This window comes from Myotis brandtii, unplaced genomic scaffold (assembly GCF_000412655.1).
Source record: "Myotis brandtii unplaced genomic scaffold, ASM41265v1 scaffold79, whole genome shotgun sequence".
Taxonomy (NCBI): Eukaryota; Metazoa; Chordata; class Mammalia; order Chiroptera; family Vespertilionidae; genus Myotis; species Myotis brandtii.
The window spans coordinates 4039824-4052237 of NW_005371173.1; positions in this window are offsets into that span (position 1 = coordinate 4039824).

Sequence of the window (12414 nt, forward strand, 5' to 3'; positions counted from 1 at the left end):
GGATGTTAACTAGACATATTGTGGTCATCATTTCACAATATACACATATATCAAAGCATCCTATATAATAAAAACCTAATATGCAAATTGACCAAATGGAGGAACCACTGGTTGGCGAGCAGGTGGCGCCAAGCGAGCCAAAGCGGCTGCCACCGGGCAGAGGGAGGAGATGGCGATTGGGGGTGGCAGCAACCAGCAGTGGCGGAGGGGCAATGGGGGGCTGGGCCAGCCACTCACAGGCTGGCACCATCCCCTGATCAGCCCGCAGGTCGCCTCCCACAGAGGGAGGCCACTGGTGGTGGTGGCAGGGCGGGACAATAGAGGGGTGGGGCCGGAGCTGCTCCCTGGTGGGCAATGCACTCCCACAGGGATGTCTGTGGGGAGTGGGCCTAAGCCATCAGTCGGACATCCCCTGAGGGCTCCTAGATTGCGAGAGGGCATAGGCCGGGCTGAGGGACCTCCCCAAGTGCATGAATTTTCATGCACCAGGCCTCTAGTTATATTATATACTTGAAACTAAGATAACGTTATATGTCAGTCATATTTCAATTAAAAAAATAAAAATACGAAATCAAAAATTCATTGTTGCCATTTTCTGGTTGATGCAACTTGGATAACTTGCTTCGTATCTGAGGCTCAATTTCCAGGTCTCTGCAGTGGAATTCATAATAACACCTACTTCAGTTATTGTTCTGACAGTTATATGAGGGAATGCATGCCATGTGCCTGGCACACAACATGAGTTCAATAAACCTTTGTCCCCTTTCACGGGGCCTTGCGGAACACATCTTTAAGCTACATAAAGACATGCCAAGAAGACACACACAAATACACACCACCTTTCTGTGATTTTTCCAAATTCGTGATGAAAATAGATATTTATAATGCGCTGCCACTTGCTTTTTCTCTTTTGCTATTTGCACTACTGTCTTGTATTATTATTTAATGGTTACCATGTGTGTCTATGGGTCTGTGAGCATAAGTGGTTCTTCTCTGTACAACCAGCTGTTTACAAACTTTTGGCAGCAGGAACTATTTGTAGCTTTCTCAGAAATATCCAACGCATTTTCCATTACATCAAAGGTGCTCAACAAATATGTATGCAATATATGCATGTTACAATAAATAATTCTAAATTTCTAGGGAATGGGGCACCTCTCCTCTCTCTTCCCCTCCAAATAAAAACAACTACATCAAATAATCTTGCAATATTTGAGCTATGGTCTCAAGTGAATTAAAAAAACAAAACAAAACAACTCTCCTGTGCTTTTTAGTTTGTTTGTTTTTGAGAACATTCACAGTAATAATGGTAAATAACTAATAATACTCTGGGTTTCTTAACAATTTCCAATTGCCTTTTACAAAATATATCTTATGTTCACCATCTGAAGGATTCATTAACTGAAAATTTGATGAGCTCATACCAATAAAATTTTTGGATGTCAGTTTAGAACACCCTTAGGGTGATACAAGCACCCTCAGAAACAGAGAAACAAACCTTGTCATATTTCAAATAAACCAAGCAAAAGGAAATGCATTTTTAAAACTGCACTGTGCTGCCCTTTTTTGTGGATTATAATAAAAAGTAGTGTCACAAATTAGCTGTGGCAGCAACTTCATTCTGACGCTCAGCAATCTGTGATGTGTGCGCATCTCATGATTGTTATGCTACATCCTTAGCAGAGAAATACCCCAAAGCTCTTCATCCATTTCTATGCAGACCTCTAAGATTGTCCTGCCTGCCTGGGTCAGAAGTTGAGATATATAAACAGTCTTTCTGTGCTGGGACTTGAAAGAAAAACCAGTCATCTGTACATGATCTGTGTTAGAGCAAAATGTAATTTTTCCCTCTGACAATGTGTTTATGGTTGTTAAGTTATCTTGATTGCCAAAGAAATCTGTTTGGGTGGCAGGCTTTTCTGACTTCAAATGTCAGAAAGCCTCACCCCCACCCGCACCCCCACCCACATATCCAGCCATCCTTTCAGCTAATTCACAAATTGACTTGACTCTCGGCTAGGTTCAAAAAAAAAATAATTTCCTGAAAATTAAAAGTCTGGCACAATGCTGCACTAAAAGTCCATTTATCTTGTCTCTTTTTATAAGCTTCACTGCAGCCGCTGGCCAAGTGCCCGCTTCCAGGAACAAAGGTCCCGGAGGACATCCAGCAAGGAGACTTTTCTCCCAAGACCCTGAAAACGATCCTGAGCTTCCGAACGCATGATTTAAACGCTTCTGATGAGGATTTGCTCTATTACCTTACATATTATTTTCTTAAAAGTGAGAAGTGAGTGGAAATACTGTGGCGGTGAGGTGACAGAAATGATGGCCTGTCTTTGAGCTCCACCACCTCACTGAGGGACTCGGTCAGGGGCTCCCTGAAAGCTCAGGATTTCTCTGTTATTAGGAAAGATACAGGCTAAAAAGATTATCTAGATGGGGCAGCGCAATGATTCACTCTTGTTTAATCAACTACAACCTGCGTTAAGCTCCATCCTCATCTCAATATAAACCAGACTAATCTTTCCACTTTCCCGCAGGAAACTGCTATGGCACTTGTTTATTCGGCTCCCCTGGTCGTGAGTAAATCCTTTCCTTTCTTCCCTCCTCCCCCTACCAATCAGTTGGGGGGAAGGTTTCCAGCACTTCCAATCTAAGACTGATTGGGCTTTCCTGTTGATGTCAGATTGAAGCATTCCATTGAGAAAGCAGCCTCAAGACTGTTGACTTTTCTTGTGGCTCTGGGCTAACCAAGTGATTACACCACATGCACCCCTCTTTCATTCGAGGAAAGAGAAATAGCTGTGTGAAGAGTTGTTTGCCTGGAATGTTTTTTGAGGAACTGAACACTCGTGTCAAAGAAACAGCAGGCATGCTTCAACCCATTTGATATGAGGTTTCCCCAGCTTTGACCACAGTTTCACTTACCAGATCTTTCTTTTAGCATGGGATATGTCAACGCAAAGCCACTTTGTCAGCTCCGTGACATTTGAATCAATAGTCATTTTCCCTCAATGATCTACCCTCAACGTATTCCCCATAAACTGTAATGTCATTTCATCAGTGAGTTCCTGACATTAAAACTATTGATACCAAATTCTAACGTGATTATAGAATTAGGTTTATTTTTTTCTTTTATTGCTTTTGGAATATTAAATGTGTGGGGGTTTTTATTTCTTTATTAAGTTAAGTGGTTTAGAAGAGTTTGAAAGTCTTCTGAGGCATGGCCAAAGACACAGTCCCATCTGTTTTGTTTTTCTTATTCATGACATAAAGGATTTTATTTTAAACAGTGCATGCATTTCACTTTAATTCTTCCTCGTGTCTGTCTGAGCACATCGTCTGTCATGTGTGCGTAGTTAACCATAGCACTCTGCGAAAAGGTTTAGGCAGAAAGTGAAAACAGCTTTTTGAAAAAAAGTCAGCTAAAAGGGGAATCTGAATGCTTATGGGGCTGTTGTATGTCCATCCCATACCGAGCAAACATTTTAAGGACAACCTGTTGGTAACTAAAAAACATCGGAAGTTGTGCTCATCTACTTAGTAAATGTTGAAGCCCTTTCTTCTGAACAGGTGTCAAATGTCCCAGTGACTGCATCCTGTGTCTCCGTGAGGATTTGTGGCTGGGAGGGAAGCCAATGACAGAGCAGCCATGAAAACAGAGCCTTCCTCTGGGCATGCTCGTTGGTCTCCCCTCGTTAGAATTGAGTCCTACCAGTACAGAAGCTTCCATCTCTCATTTTGGTCTCCCCAATTCCTCATTTTCTCAAATTGGGGCACTCCTACACCTTCCTCACCCCCATCCACACAGAGAGCAGGTGAGGTGCTGGGGTGAACAGTCCCAATGGGGTATTTCTTCCTAGAACATCAGTTTTTCTCAATAGTAACAGATTTACAATAAATTCCATATAAGAGCAAGCATAAAAATACCATGGAGCAATATGTAAAATTCCCCCATTTTCAGTAACAAGCTTTAAGAAGTCTCACTAGTGGTAGGGGCCTGGGTGGACTGTACCTTCAGAGCACTCTTTCTTCCTCTGCTACAGGGAGTTCTGCTGCATGCTCTAAATCCTCTTTCAGGAACAATATCTGCCATGATAGTAGCATTCAACTCTCAAGTACTAATAAGAGCAAGATTGGAATCACCAGGATACTACATACCTGAGTTGCATATCAGGTTTTCCTGATTGTAAACTCCCATCCCGCCCCCGCCCCCCCCCCGGAACTCTCCAGCCCTTAGGTTTCTTTCACACATTCCTTAACCTCCTCCCCAATAAAGATTGATCTTGTGGAACAGTTTCAAACAATTATGGGTTCAAGGTCACACAGGATGTACTTCTTCAGGTTATATTTACTAAATACTAAGTTTATAGAACACAAATTATGCATCCCAGAAATAATTTTGGGTAAATTTTATGATATAGTACCCAGTAAGGTTAACTAAGCTAAAACATTCTGAAAAAACTTAGGTTCCCAAATGCTTAGTACATCATGATGAAACACTACAATATATACTTCAAGATTGTTCCTGTCCATTCTCTTTCAATGTAATTGGTCTTTTTCTATTTAAACTTCCAAAGGGAGATGCTTGTGGGATTCAAAAACTCAACAGCTCTGCAGGGCCAGGCAGGACGCATAAATGAATAAAGCTGCTGGTAAGATATTAGGTGCTAAGCTAGTAATGTTTTGATCAACTATAGTAGTTCCCTAGTTACATAAACTTTCTGCGGGCCAAATCAAACACACACAATAACCAAATTTGCTCTGTAGGCCTCCAGCACAAACCACTTAGGATGACTTTTTCTTTCTTCCTGAGGTGGCTTTCTGTTCTTCTAATGCTCCCTCTGTTAAAAATTCACTGCCTCCATGAAGCACTCCCTGAGTACTTGAACCAGTGCCTGGCACAGCATCAAAGGCATGTTCCCACCCATGACTGTGTGAAGAGTAACTAGCAGAGTATCCACTTACCTAAAAGAAGACACACTGCTCCGGACAAGCCATGTAAGGCATTCTGTTTGATTTGGCTTACCTGGCTTACCCTACCTGCCACCTGAATCATGATTGTAATTACCATGCAGAGTCCTTGGGGCTCAAGTATACTCTAGAACAATTGTTGTAGGTGTTTTCCATCTCAGGTCATAAAGACAATAATAGGCATCATTGAGAATGAGAACCACACTAGGAACCAGAATTGTAATCAGTTTACTAAATAGTTACCAGAAGCCTAGTCATTGGTATCTATTAAACAAATTACAAATGAAAAGCAGATATCTACTTCACATATCTACTTCTCATTTCTCTTCCCTACAGAATTACTGGAACCTTTAGTAAGTATGGTTTAAAGAAATGATACTTTCTTAGACCTACTTACATTCTCTTCTTTTTCATGGTCCTTTGATGTTTTTGTGTCCTACACTGTCTGCCTTGAAATTTCTGAATTAGAGATTGTAAAACAAATTGCAGATCATTTTTGTCTCTTTGCCAATCAAGTATTTAAAGTTCATATCTAAGGGTAAATCTAACTAACATCTAAACCTGGTAGGGTGGGCAGAAGCCTATAAATCAGCCAGGTTCAGTACCACAGGCATAAGGCTTGGTGAGCACAACCCTAGCTGGCCTCAGTTGGCCTAGAGCTGTGGTGCAGCACACAGACTGCCCACCCATACAAGCCACCCCTGTACCTTAGTAGTATATTTTGCTTGAACTGCTTCACAGTTGCCTTTGAACTTCATGCAGGTTTTTCTTCAGTGTGTTTTCTTTTCTTGTTTAGTTGTAAAACTTAATTGAGTTCACATCACAACACAATGCCTTCAGGGAATTTATAATCCAATAAAGAAAATAGACCTGCTCACTAACAACATGTGGAAGGGAGGGTGAGGACAAAAGGATGAGTGGGGATAAATGTATTGAAGTGAGCCAGTGTTATATTCCATGTGTAACTCCTGGCCAGCAGTGGAATTTATGATAGAGGACCTTATCCTGGGTATCTGTTCAATCCCAGAATTAGATTGGAGGCTCCTTCCTCTTTAGTTGTCACCTCCAGGCTCTAGCAGAACCCCCAGCATACAGCAAGTATGAAGAATTCATCAGTCTGCAGACTTTCCCCACATCTAAAATATTCATGGAAAGTCTGCATCTATCTTGCATTCTGCATTTTCAGTTATGTTTTTGTGACACCTTTTATCCAAAAGCACATAAGTATAAGCATCTAGAAGGGTAGCCTATAGTTTTACCCCGAAAATAGGAAAAAGTAAACTTTTCCATTCCAAAGAGAAAGGAAGCTTCATTATTTCACCATCAGTTATCTTGACAAATATACAGTAATTGTTATGCATCTTATCTATCCCAATTTTTTAAATGTTCCCTTTTTTTTTTAGTTTGAATTTTCAACATATTCTTATGCCTTAGACTATCCTAAACAGTATCAGATCTCATCAAGTAGATGGAAGCCTTCTGCCAGCACAGCATTTTCATCTGTTCCCAACATGAGTAGGTCATGTACACCACTGTTGCATCAAAGTCTTTCAAAGTAATAAATTAATTGAATTACTGCTTTGTGGTGAATGAAGAACAGCAGAAGCCTCAATGCCATGGCTGCTCCTTTCAAGTGAATGTTTAAATTCCCTGGGCATGCAAAGGAATTCCCTATAAACTAGACAAATGATCCATCTCTGTGTGATACATCTATTTTTATTATACCTGCAGGTAGACATTGATGTTCCCCTCTCTTTTTACCCTAAAGCAGAGACATTAATGAACACGATGAAGTTATAGCTCTCAAAATGGGGTGATTTCTTACATGAATGACTGTCCAAATGTATATACCAAGTCCAGGAAAAGAGTAGAAGGAAACAAAGAGAGAAGTGGCATAGACATATTCCAGAAAGCTCTTTGAAAGCCCTGATTTCTTTGTTTTGTTCCCAGAAATCTTTATCCCTAAACTGTATGGATTTTTGCCTTAATACACTAAAAGAATTACTAATGGTTTCTTTCTTTCTTAAAAGAAAAGTTAAAAGCTACTCTGGATTGTGAACTTAGGCTATAATTAAGATCTTTATTGTAATTTCAGCAGGATTTGACACTTAGGGAAAAAAAAGAATATTAGTAAAATCATCAGAACATGAAATAGTAAACACTTTGATAAGAAAACCAGAGTGGCACTGACAAGAATATGTCTAGTCTGACTAGTCTGATATCCTTTTGGGAGTTCTGGTTGACCAAAGGAAGCCAGAGATATAATCAATCTTAAGTTTTAGCAGAGACTTTGATTCTGCCCCACGCAACACACACATCAATTAAGTGGAAAAACAAGGTCTGAACTACTCAGTTATGAGGTGAGTAGAAAACCAGCTGGAAAGTCAAACCCAGAGAGAGGTTATCAATGGATCAGTGTCAACCTAGGGACACACAACAAATGGTGCCACGGTTCCTCCAGGGTCAGCTCTAAGCCTGTGGTCATTTAACATTTCTATCAGTGACCTGAAGCATTCAACGGAGAGAAGGTTCTTATTAAACTCTAAAGGGTAAAGGGGGGAAGGAAAGATTCCTGGAGTAGGAGGAATGAAATCCAAAGTAATGGAGTAAATTGCCAAAAATCAGCTACAACTAAAATAAGGTTTAATGGAGATGACTATGGAATATTGAAGAACAAATTCTCCCTTAAAAAGACAGAAAAAGGTTAGGTACATGCAGTAAAATAATTATTTAGAGTTTTGGCCACAGATTTTTATTCTTTGGTAATAGTCAAAGACTTTTTCCTCTCATTCTTCCCCCCATTTTTTTTTTTAATTGCTGAATTCAGTGAACTTCTATCTCTTAAATCTCTGGCACTAGGAGACAAAAGAGAGTGAGGAGATCACATCCATTTGTTTTTTACTTTCTAAACTTATATTGCTGTTAAGTATCTAAAAACAAGAAGTCTTGCCTGGAAGGTTGTGGTTCAGTGGTTAAGCATCAGCTTAGGAACCAAGAGGTTACCAGTTTGATTCCTAGTCAGGACACATGCTCAGGTTGCAGGCTTGATCCCCAGTAGGGGGCATGCAGGAGGCAACCAATTGATGATGTTCCTCTCTCATTGATGTTTCTCTCTTTCACTTTTCTTTCCTCTCTCTAGAAAAAAATCAATAAAAACATATTTTAAAAAAAGAAATAAAAACAAGGAATCTCATCTCACAGAATGAGAATTACTCTTACTCTCAAATCCCAATGTGCACATGCACAATATTCTTATAGCATTTGTTTGCTCAGCTCTACTCCCACATGTGCACGCACATGCATTCATACCAACTTAACTTAGCATACAAAGTCCTCTGCCAAGAGCTTGCTCCTCAATGATACCATGTTGGATTACCCCTTCCTCTAGCTACAGTGAGGGAATTGTTCTCAACTATAAATAAAAGGGTAAACTTAGATATAAATAACAACTTCCAAAATGTGGGTACACACACATGTTAGGGTGAGGTAAGCAAAGCACTCACCTTAGGCACAAAATTTAAGGGGAACCAAAATCTCAGTAATAAACATAAACAGCACTTTAATGTGATAGCTTTAAAAAATTAAAATTAATGCAAAAAATCTATAATAATAGCTCGGCCAGTATGGCTAAGTGGTTGAGCATCAATTTAGTAACCAGGAGGTCATGGTTGGATTCCCAGTCAGGGCACATGCCTGGGTTGCGGGCTCAATCCCAAGAGGGGGGGGGCATGTGGGAGACAGCCAATCAATGATTCTCTCTCATCATTGATGTTTCTCTCTCTCTCTCTCTCCCTCTAAAATCAATAAGAATATATATATTTTTAAATCTGTAATAACAGAAATATCAACATTTTAAAGAAAGAAAGGATCAGCCTTATTGACTTTTCTACCTCAGTCTGCATTATGATTAGACACCAATAGAGTAAATCCAACTGCTTAATTTGCCAACTACAGGAATTTGAAAAATCGGTCTTTGGAAGAACTCAAAAAATATGAATTTTCATCCAAATATTTTAAATATCTTTAGGTATCCTAAAAAGGCAGGTGTTTGTTTTTTTTTTAATCAAAAGTGCATTATCAGTTTTCTGCATAGACTTTCAGTTTGACTTTATCTATCCAGGGCATTTAACTAAATGTCTTGCCTGTTGATTAAAATATTCCTAATGCAAGGATGACAAGCCATGGGTCATCATATGTTCTTTTAATTTTCTGCTGAACACAAAGAAAATAGAAAATGCTAACTCTATTCCAAAATCACCTTTTATACCCAGGCCTTCTGCTTTTCTTTTTATTTTATATTAAAGTCCTTATTATTGTTTGGATTATTTGATCTCATAAATGTCAATTTCTTGACATTACTGCCAGGAAAGACAAGTGACTTTCTTTATAGTTTCTTGTCATATTATTCCTTCCTGTAACACTATAGAGAAGTATTTCCCTGGAATCACTCTTGTCAAAAGCAATAAGTAGAATAAGATCTCAGATGAATATGAAAATCAGGTCCTCTATAAAATGTAATACTATGTTGTAAGTATCTATCTCTTAGACCTCAGATAATTCATAAAGCATCAACTGATCTGCTTTAAACATAAAATCTCAAGTGATTCGAGCATGTAAACTTGCTTCACTGCCATAAATTGAAGGATTTTAATGGGTTTTTTACAAGTGTTAATAAATTTGTCTCTCTCTCTAAATTTAGGCATTAGCCTTTACATTAAGTATGTTTTCTCCTGATGGGAATCATTTATACTTGCTTGATCCAAACATTCCTTAACAGTGGAATAATTAGATATTGTGTTTCTTTCATTTATTTTTATTGACTATTAAGTCATCCCAGGCAATAAAAACATAGTGCTATAGATGACACAAATATAACAATAGTGAGATACATTTCAATGCACTTGAAAATAAATGCTTTTTCAAAAATGCTTTACAGAATTTTCCTTTTTTTCATGATTTTGTTGAATGTTTTCTTGAGGTACCAGTGGTTTACAACATTATATAAATTTCAGGTATACAGCATTATAATTTAACATCAGTATACACTACAGCGTGCTCACCACCAAAGGTTTAGTTTCCATTTCACAGAATTTTCATGAATATAGAAGATATTCAATTATAAGTGGCCCAAAAATATTGAATACACAATTGGGAGAAAAAGCTAACACACAGTTTCCCTATTATAAAAATTTATTTATACATTCATGTACACATTTACACTAGAAAGTTTTGCACAAATAAGTATCTATGTTTGTGCCTATATGCTGCTGAAATGGAGAGGCTTGTGAAGGGTACAATTAATTATGAAGACATTTTGCTTACATATGATGTCAAATCAAATCATTCAGGCACAGGGATTTTATTTATTTGAGTTTTGCAGGGTGAATGTGCTAAATCATCAGGACTGACCGGAGAACCACTTAGATTCTCAGGATAATATACAACCATCATTTCTCATAGATGGATGAAATAAAATCTAAACTCAAGTCTGAATGCATTATCACTTCCAGAATTCTAATTTAGACAGAATCTAAGACATATTGATTCAAATAGGTAGTCGGCTGAAGGGATGATCAGACAAAGTGTCTGTAATTCTCATTCTTATCCTATCATCTGGGTTTCAAGTTCAAAGGAATTGAATTGAAATCCTTCCTTCCTCTTGTGGTCAAGAAAATTACCTTCCACATTCTTAGAAGAACTCCCATATGGCAATAAAGTATATATCTCTTTTCTTAGTACAAGAAAATCCAAAGGCTTTATAAAACAAAAATTTTTCGGGGGGAAGAATTATACAAGTACAGAGTGAAAGGAGGGGAGGCTAACATGATCATAATTAGTGGATGATGTGATATGTCTGCCATAGAACTTAATGCTCTCTTGGGTTGCATTAATAGTGGTCTAGTTTTTAGATAAGGGGGGTGATGGTTCTTATCTATGCTGCTATTCTTCAGCCACTCCTGAAAAATGCGCTTCATTCAGTCCACGGTAATTAATGATCTAAGGGAGCAACCATGTCATATAAGACTGGATGTTGAGGCTAGAGAAGAGAGATGTTTATGGGGTTTAAATTCTTATAAGACTATCATGGGAAAGAGAGAATAGACTGTTTTCTGTGACTCCAAGAGGGGTCAACTGAATACTGTCATTAAATTAACATTTAAGGTTCTTTCCATTTCTAGAATTCTGAGACGATTTCTAAGATTCTATGACTTTAACTAATCATGCCCTCTGCCTTTAAAGCAGGTAATAATTAAGTCTCTTCAGGTATATGAGAATCCTTTTTACTTTAAAAGGTCGCCATAGAACAACATTTACTTATATACATTGATTACCTATTTATTTAAAAGTCTACATTATTTGCTGAGGTGGAAAAAAGCTATGGGCTCCTCTTCAGGGAAAATCAGAATACACCAACATTCAGTATTTAAACTTTAGTTAAGAGGCTCCACTTAAAAATGCTTATAAATAGATAGAGCTAAGAATTTTTTTAAAAAAAGTAAGAAAAATAGAAGAAATTATTTTAAGAAAGCCTTTTTCAATAGCCTTAAGAAACTAGGTTCTCTAAAGAGAAAATTATGAGAAGAAGGTCAAGAAAGATAACTTTTGTGGAAATTATATTTACTGCACAAATGTGGTGCTTTTGTACACATATAGTCACACAAAATTGGAGTCATAAAAAAAACACACCTCATTGGCTAAACAAAAGAGGCTAAAAAACAAGTAAAAATTCAAAAAGATCTTGAGAAAACCAGAACTTTGCAATGTACTTCTAAAAAGAAAATATAACTCCTAAGAAATAGAAATGGAGCACATCTTAAAACACAGTGAAAATAGATTTGGTATAAAGGAAAGTCTGTCTCTTCTGTGAGAATGGAATCCTTTAATAAAAGACATCAACACTTCCTAAAACCAATAACAAAATAATTTCCATGAAATGGCTATGAAATTAACAAGTTAGAAAGCATTATTTGCACCTAGGACAAGGCTGTACATGAATTAGAAAGCCAAGATATTAAGTTACAGTACAAAGGCATCTTCAAAAACAATGGTTCTCACCTTGGATGGACTCAAGGTTATCTAAGACATAGTCATTCGTGTATTTGTTAAGATCACATGTAGAATTGCTGAATAAACAATATTTCACATAAGTACCTGATTATGCACTATTTGAATATGTTATATGTCATATAAATATATATATTATGTACCATATATGTATGTATCATATATGTAAAATTATGTCATACATAGATATATATCTACACTAATAAAAGACAAAGATGCTAATTGACCATACCTTCTTCTCTACACACTAAGCCATGCCCACCAGCCAATCAGAGTGACTATATGCAAATTAACCCAACCAAGATGGCTGTCGGCAGCCATGGAGCTGGAGCAAGCAGGAGGCTTGGTTGCCTGGGTGATGGAGGAAGCCAAGCT